Source organism: Oncorhynchus keta, unplaced genomic scaffold (genome assembly GCF_023373465.1).
Source record: "Oncorhynchus keta strain PuntledgeMale-10-30-2019 unplaced genomic scaffold, Oket_V2 Un_scaffold_25306_pilon_pilon, whole genome shotgun sequence".
In the NCBI taxonomy this organism is placed as follows: domain Eukaryota; kingdom Metazoa; phylum Chordata; class Actinopteri; order Salmoniformes; family Salmonidae; genus Oncorhynchus; species Oncorhynchus keta.
The window spans coordinates 60,001-67,800 of NW_026290885.1; the positions used below are offsets into that span (position 1 = coordinate 60,001).

The 7,800-nt window shown below is 46.4% G+C and overlaps 2 long non-coding RNA genes and 1 pseudogene across 12 annotated transcripts; all 3 read left to right on the plus strand.

Annotated features, from left to right (window-relative positions):
* Positions 1-274, plus strand: part of LOC127928257 (low-density lipoprotein receptor-related protein 3-like) — a 55,487-nt pseudogene extending 55,213 nt beyond the window's left edge.
* Positions 275-1,640: 1,366 nt separating this feature from the next.
* LOC127928258 (uncharacterized) lies at positions 1,641-4,921 on the plus strand. 11 transcript variants are annotated; one of them, XR_008131100.1, is made up of 3 exons: positions 1,641-1,964; positions 2,144-3,990; positions 4,354-4,921. It is a non-coding gene; the product is annotated as an uncharacterized LOC127928258 (long non-coding RNA). The 11 variants fall into 11 exon arrangements; XR_008131104.1 differs by having other exon boundaries at positions 2,264-3,990; XR_008131105.1 differs by having other exon boundaries at positions 2,304-3,990.
* Positions 4,922-4,940: 19 nt separating this feature from the next.
* On the plus strand, positions 4,941-5,869 carry LOC127928259 (uncharacterized). The gene is made up of 2 exons (XR_008131111.1): positions 4,941-5,625; positions 5,781-5,869. It is a non-coding gene; the product is annotated as an uncharacterized LOC127928259 (long non-coding RNA).
* The last annotated feature ends 1,931 nt before the right edge of the window (positions 5,870-7,800 follow it).

Genomic DNA, 7,800 nt, shown 5'->3' on the forward strand with positions numbered 1-7,800 from the left:
GGGCCTCCAGGAAGCTGGTCTTGGGGCTGGCTGCCAACCTGAGAGGGGTGGCTCTACGACGCTACTCCCCCATGGGGCTCACCTCCCCGTTACCCCCTGTCCTTCCCCCTCCAGACTCCCAGCCGCCCTGCCACCACCCCTGACCTCCCCTGACGTCATCCCCCTCGGGGTCTTCAGACGACAGTCAGAGGTTCCATGCCCTGGAAGTGCCAACCCAGGAGAGGAAGAGGAGGAGGAGGAGGAGGAGGGGTATAGGGGTGCCCAGCAGCAGTGAGGAAGAGGAGGAGGAGGAGGAGGATGGAGATGAGACTCTACTGATCTGCTAGTATGAAAGACAGACAGACAGACAGACAGACAGACAGACAGACAGACAGACAGACAGACAGACAGACAGACAGAGAGCTGTAGACTGTTTCTCTGGCTGAAACACAGAGAGCTGTAGACTCTGTCTCTGGCTGAAACACGGAGAGCTGTAGACTCTGTTTCTCTGGCTGAAACACAGAGAGCTGTAGACTCTGTCTCTCTGGCTGAAACACAGAGAGCTGTAGACTCTCTCTGTCTGAAACACAGAGAGCTGTAGACTCTGTTTCTCTGGCTGAAACACAGAGAGCTGTAGACTCTGTCTCTCTGGCTGAAACACAGAGAGCTGTAGACTCTGTTTCTCTGGCTGAAACACAGAGAGCTGTAGACTCTGTTTCTCTGGCTGAAACACAGAGAGCTGTAGACTCTGTTTCTGGCTGAAACACAGAGAGCTGTAGACTCTGTTTCTCTGGCTGAAACACAGAGAGCTGTAGACTCTCTCTGGCTGAAACACAGAGAGCTGTAGACTCTGTCTCTGGCTGAAACACAGAGAGCTGTAGACTCTGTCTCTCTGGCTGAAACACAGAGAGCTGTAGACTCTGTCTCTGGCTGAAACACAGAGAGCTGTAGACTCTGTTTCTCTGGCTGAAACACAGAGAGCTGGAGAATAACTGAATAATGGGACAGTGGATGATCTCAGAGCAGCACGATGATTTCAGTCCTCCCTCCACCCCCTCTATCTGCTCATCCCTCCATCCCTGCCTTACCAGAGATCTACAGCTGAGGGCTGTACATCAGCCTGTCTACTGACTCAGTCACTCTGATTCAGTCACACATACTCAGTCACACTAACTCAGTCACAGAGACTCAATCACACAGACTCAGTCACACTGACTCAGTAACACAGACTCAAACACACTAACTCAGTCACTCTGACTCAGTCACACTAACTCAGTGACACTAACTCAGTGACACTAACTCAGTCACTCTGATTCAGTCACACATACTCAGTCACACTAACTCAGTCACAGAGACTCAATCACACTAACTCAGTCACAGAGACTCAATCACACAGACTCAGTCACTCTGACTCATATCACCATCGTCTGTTTTTGTAAACGTTGTCAGTGAGGTAAAAAACAAAACAGTGAATGACATCACCAGCTGGATCACTTGAAGTGATGAACAAGATGTAACACAAGAAGAAGATGTTTTGAGGAAGTTGTGAAATTGAATGTTATTATGAATGTGATATCTGACTGTTATCATAGATGTTTAAGCAGTGGCCTATCTTGGTACCCTCTCTAGACGATGGTTGGACCACAGGCAGTGGAGGGTGTCTACTCGGTCACAGTGGCCGGGTCACAAATGGTAACCTATTCCCTATATAGTGCACTACTTCTGGCCAGAGCTCTATGGGGTAGGCTATAGGGCATGGTTAGAGAACAGAGCTCTATGGGGTAGGCTATAGGGCATGGTTAGAGAACAGAGCTCTATGGGGTAGGCTATAGGGCATGGTTAGAGAACAGAGCTCTATGGGGTAGACTATAGGGCATGGTTAGAGAACAGAGCTCTATGGGGTAGGCTATAGGGCGTGGTTAGAGAACAGAGCTCTATGGGGTAGGCTATAGGGAATGGTTAGAGAACAGAGCTCTATGGGGTAGGTTATAGGGCATGGTTAGAGAACAGAGCTCTATGGGGTAGGCTATAGGGCATGGTTAGAGAACAGAGCTCTATGGGGTAGTCTATAGGGCATGGTTAGAGAACAGAGCTCTATGGGGTAGGCTATAGGGCATGGTTAGAACAGAAGGGCATGGTTAGAGAACAGAGCTCTATGGGGTAGGCTATAGGGCATGGTTAGAGAACAGAGCTCTATGGGGTAGGCTATAGGGCGTGGTTAGAGAACAGAGCTCTATGGGGTAGGCTATAGGGCATGGTTAGAGAACAGAGCTCTATGGGGTAGGCTATAGGGGATGGTTAGAGAACAGAGCTCTATGGGGTAGGCTATAGGGGATGGTTAGAGAACAGAGCTCTATGGGGTAGGCTATAGGGCATGGTTAGAGAACAGAACTCTATGGGGTAGGCTGTAGGGGATGGTTAGAGAACAGAGCTCTATGGGGTAGGCTATAGGTCATGGTTAGAGAACAGAGCTCTATGGAGTAGGCTATGGGGCATGGTTAGAGAACAGAGCTCTATGGGGTAGGCTATAGGGCATGGTTAGATAACAGAGCTCTATGGGGTAGGCTATAGGGCATGGTTAGAGAACAGAGATCTATGGGGTAGGCTATAGGGCATGGTTAGAGAACAGAGCTCTATGGGGTAGGCTATAGGGAATGGTTAGATAACAGAGCTCTATGGGGTAGGCTATAGGGCATGGTTAGAGAACAGAGCTCTATGGGGTAGGCTATAGGGCATGGTTAGAGAACAGAGATCTATGGGGTAGGCTATAGGGGATGGTTAGAGAACAGAGCTCTATGGGGTAGGCTATAGGGCATGGTTAGAGAACAGAGCTCTATGGGGTAGGCTATAGGGCATGGTTAGAGAACAGAGCTCTATGGGGTAGGCTATAGGGCATGGTTAGAGAACAGAGATCTATGGGGTAGGCTATAGGGCATGGTTAGAGAACAGAGCTCTATGGGGTAGGCTATAGGGAATGGTTAGATTACAGAGCTCTATGGGGTAGGCTATAGGGCGTGGTTAGAGAACAGAGCTCTATAGGGTAGGCTATAGGGGATGGTTGGAGAACAGAGCTCTATGGGGTAGGCTGTAGGGAATGGTTAGATAACAGAGCTCTATGGGGTAGGCTATAGGGCATGGTTAGAGAACAGAGCTCTATGGGGTAGGCTATAGGGCGTGGTTAGAGAACAGAGCTCTATAGGGTAGGTTATAGGGCATGGTTAGAGAACAGAGCTCTATGAGGTAGGCTATAGGGCATGGTTAGAGAACAGAGCTCTATGAGGTAGGCTATATGGCATGGTTAGAGGACAGAGCTCTATGGGGTAGGCTATAGGGCATGGTTAGAGAACAGAGCTCTATGGGGTAGGCTATAGGGCGTGGTTAGAGAACAGAGCTCTATGGGGTAGGCTATAGGACATGGTTAGAGAACAGAGCTCTATGGGGTAGACTATAGGGCATGGTTAGAGAACAGAGCTCTATGGGGTAGACTATAGGGCATGGTTAGAGAACAGAGCTCTATGGGGTAGGCTATAGGGCGTGGTTAGAGAACAGAGCTCTATGGGGTAGGCTATAGGGAATGGTTAGAGAACAGAGCTCTATGGGGTAGGTTATAGGGCATGGTTAGAGAACAGAGCTCTATGGGGTAGGCTATAGGGCATGGTTAGAGAACAGAGCTCTATGGGGTAGTCTATAGGGCATGGTTAGAGAACAGAGCTCTATGGGGTAGGCTATAGGGCATGGTTAGAGAACAGAGCTCTATGGGGTAGGCTATAGGGCGTGGTTAGAGAACAGAGCTCTATGGGGTAGGCTATAGGGCATGGTTAGAGAACAGAGCTCTATGGGGTAGGCTATAGGGGATGGTTAGAGAACAGAGCTCTATGGGGTAGGCTATAGGGGATGGTTAGAGAACAGAGCTCTATGGGGTAGGCTATAGGGCATGGTTAGAGAACAGAACTCTATGGGGTAGGCTATAGGGGATGGTTAGAGAACAGAGCTCTATGGGGTAGGCTATAGGTCATGGTTAGAGAACAGAGCTCTATGGAGTAGGCTATGGGGCATGGTTAGAGAACAGAGCTCTATGGGGGGGTAGGCTATAGGGCATGGTTAGATAACAGAGCTCTATGGGGTAGGCTATAGGGCATGGTTAGAGAACAGAGATCTATGGGGTAGGCTATAGGGCATGGTTAGAGAACAGAGCTCTATGGGGTAGGCTATAGGGAATGGTTAGATAACAGAGCTCTATAGGGTAGGCTATAGGGCATGGTTAGAGAACAGAGCTCTATGGGGTAGGCTATAGGGCATGGTTAGAGAACAGAGATCTATGGGGTAGGCTATAGGGGATGGTTAGAGAACAGAGCTCTATAGGGTAGGCTATAGGGCATGGTTAGAGAACAGAGCTCTATGGGGTAGGCTATAGGGCATGGTTAGAGAACAGAGCTCTATGGGGTAGGCTATAGGGCATGGTTAGAGAACAGAGATCTATGGGGTAGGCTATAGGGCATGGTTAGAGAACAGAGCTCTATGGGGTAGGCTATAGGGAATGGTTAGATTACAGAGCTCTATGGGGTAGGCTATAGGGCATGGTTAGAGAACAGAGCTCTATGGGGTAGGCTATAGGTCATGGTTAGAGAACAGAGATCTATGGGGTAGGCTATAGGGCATGGTTAGAGAACAGAGCTCTATGGGGTAGGCCTAGGGCGTGGTTAGAGAACAGAGCTCTATGGGGTAGGCTATAGGGAATGGTGGGACAAATTCTGAGCGGAGCCTCACTAACCTTGGTCTAAGACTTACCCCATATGGCGCTGGGCAACATGAGGGCACTACATAGACAACACAGGGCCATTTGGGACACATACTGAACGGAGCCTCACTAACCTTGGTCTAAGACTTACCCCAAATGGCTCTGGGCAACATGAGGGCACTACATAGACAACACAGGGGCCATTTGGGACTGTTCAGGACAACAGTTGGTAATGATGGAGAGACAGACGGCAGGAAGTGCTCTGGTGTTTAATAAAGGTAATGTTGGTTCAGCAGGAAGTCCTCTGGTGTTTCATAAAGGTCATGTTGGTTCAGCAGGAAGTCCTCTGGTGTTTCATAAAGGTCATGTTGTTTCAGCAGGAAGTCCTCTGGTGTTTAATAAAGGTCATGTTGGTTCAGCAGGAAGTCCTCTGGTGTTTCATAAAGGTCATGTTGGTTCAGCAGGAAGTCCTCTGGTGTTTCATAAAGGTCATGTTGGTTCAGCAGGAAGTCCTCTGGTGTTTAATAAAGGTCATGTTGGTTCAGCAGGAAGTCCTCTGGTGTTTAATAAAGGTCATGTTGGTTCAGCAGGAAGTCCTCTGGTGTTTAATAAAGGTCATGTTGGTTCAGCAGGAAGTCCTCTGGTGTTTAATAAAGGTCATGTTGGTTCAGCAGGAAGTCCTCTGGTGTTTCATAAAGGTCATGTTGGTTCAGCAGGAAGTCCTCTGGTGTTTAATAAAGGTCATGTTGGTTCAGCAGGAAGTCCTCTGGTGTTTAATAAAGGTCATGTTGGTTCAGCAGGAAGTCCTCTGGTGTTTAATAAAGGTCATGTTGGTTCAGCAGGAAGTCCTCTGGTGTTTAATAAAGGTCATGTTGGTTCAGCAGGAAGTCCTCTGGTGTTTAATAAAGGTCATGTTGGTTCAGCAGGAAGTCCTCTGGTGTTTAATTAAGGTCATGTTGGTTCAGCAGGAAGTCCTCTGGTGTTTAATAAATGTCAACAACTAATGTCAGCCAGATCTGGTGTTTAATAAAGGTCTTGCCAGATCAACAGCTAATTTAGCCAGATCAACAGCTAATGCTAGCCAGATCAACAACTAATGCTAGCCAGATCAACAGCTAATGCTAGCCAGATCAATAACTGATGCTAGCCAGATCAACAGCTAATGCTAGCCAGATCAACAGCTAATGCTAGCCAGATCAACAACTAATGCTAGCCAGATCAACAACTAATGCTAGCCAGATCAACAACTAATGCTAGCCAGATCAACAGCTAATGCTAGCCAGATCAACAACTAATGCTAGCCAGATCAACAACTAATGCTAGCCAGATCAACAACTAATGCTAGCCAGATCAATAACTAATGCTAGCCAGATCAATAACTAATGCTAGCCAGATCAATAACTAATGCTAGCCAGATCAACAGCTAATGCTAGCCAGATCAACAGCTAATGCTAGCCAGATCAATAACTAATGCTAGCCAGATCAATAACTATGCTAGCCAGATCAACAGCTAATGCTAGCCAGATCAATAACTGATGCTAGCCAGATCAACAACTAATGCTAGCCAGATCAACAGCTAATGCTAGCCAGATCAACAACTAATGCTAGCCAGATCAACAACTAATGCTTGCCAGATCAACAGCTAATGCCAGCCAGATCAATAGCTAACTAGCCAGATCAATAACTAATGCTAGCCAGATCAACAGCTAATGCCAGCCAGATCAATAACTGATGCTAGCCAGATCAACAACTAATGCTAGCCAGATCAACAACTAATGCTAGCCAGATCAACAACTAATGCTAGCCAGATCAACAGCTAATGCTAGCCAGATCAACAGCTAATGCTAGCCAGATCAATAACTAATGCTAGCCAGATCAATAACTAATGCTAGCCAGATCAACAGCTAATGCTAGCCAGATCAATAACTAATGCTAGCCAGATCAACAACTAATGCTAGCCAGATCAATAACTAATGCTAGCCAGATCAATAACTAATGCTAGCCAGATCAATAACTAATGCTAGCCAGATCAACTGCTAATGCTAGCCAGATCAACAGCTAATGCTTACCAGATCAATAACTAATGCTAGCCAGATCAATAACTAATGCTAGCCAGATCAATAACTAATGCTAGCCAGATCAATAACTAATGCTAGCCAGATCAACAGCTAATGCTTGCCAGATCAATAACTAATGCTAGCCAGATCAATAACTAATGCTTGCCAGATCAATAACTAATGCTAGCCAGATCAACAGCTAATGCTTGCCAGATCAATAACTAATGCTTGCCAGATCAACAGCTAATGCTTGCCAGATCAATAACTAATGCTAGCCAGATCAATAACTAATGCTTGCCAGATCAATAACTAATGCTAGCCAGATCAATAACTAATGCTAGCCAGATCAATAGCTAATGCTAGCCAGATCAACATCTAATGCTAGCCAGATCAATAACTAATGCTAGCCAGATCAACAACCAATGCTAGCCAGATCAATAACTAATGCTAGCCAGATCAAGATGAGCCAGATCTAACAAAGGAACGTTAGATAAAACCTCTCAAACTTTTTCATCGAGATAAACAATGGGGAAGAGTAAATGGACTGTGTCCTTCTGCAGCTTGCCTGCCAATGCATGCTTGTCCCAACCAAGCACTCCAGCTAACTGGCTAAAGTTGGCTAGCGGAACACCTCACCTGACCATTTTTACTCACCGTAACAGAGCTGTTAGGCTGTTTACATGTTATCTAGAACGTTCTTGATTAATTATTACTTTTTGTTTGCCTACGTTTACTAAACCCCGGTCATTCATTCATTACATTACATTTAAGTCATTTTAGCAGACGCTCTTACCAGAGCGACTTACAAATTGGTGCATTCACCTTATGACATCCAGTAGAATAGTCACTTTACAATAGTGCATCTAAATCTTAAGGGGGGTGAGAATTCAGTGGGTTTTCGTTCGTAAATGCATTTTCGTCAGTTATTCTTCGCTCTGGCATACAGGCAGAGACGCTCTGAATTTCAGAGCGTCTGGATATGCAGTTTTTTCAACTTCCAACATTTAATTTTAATTTTTACTAGGC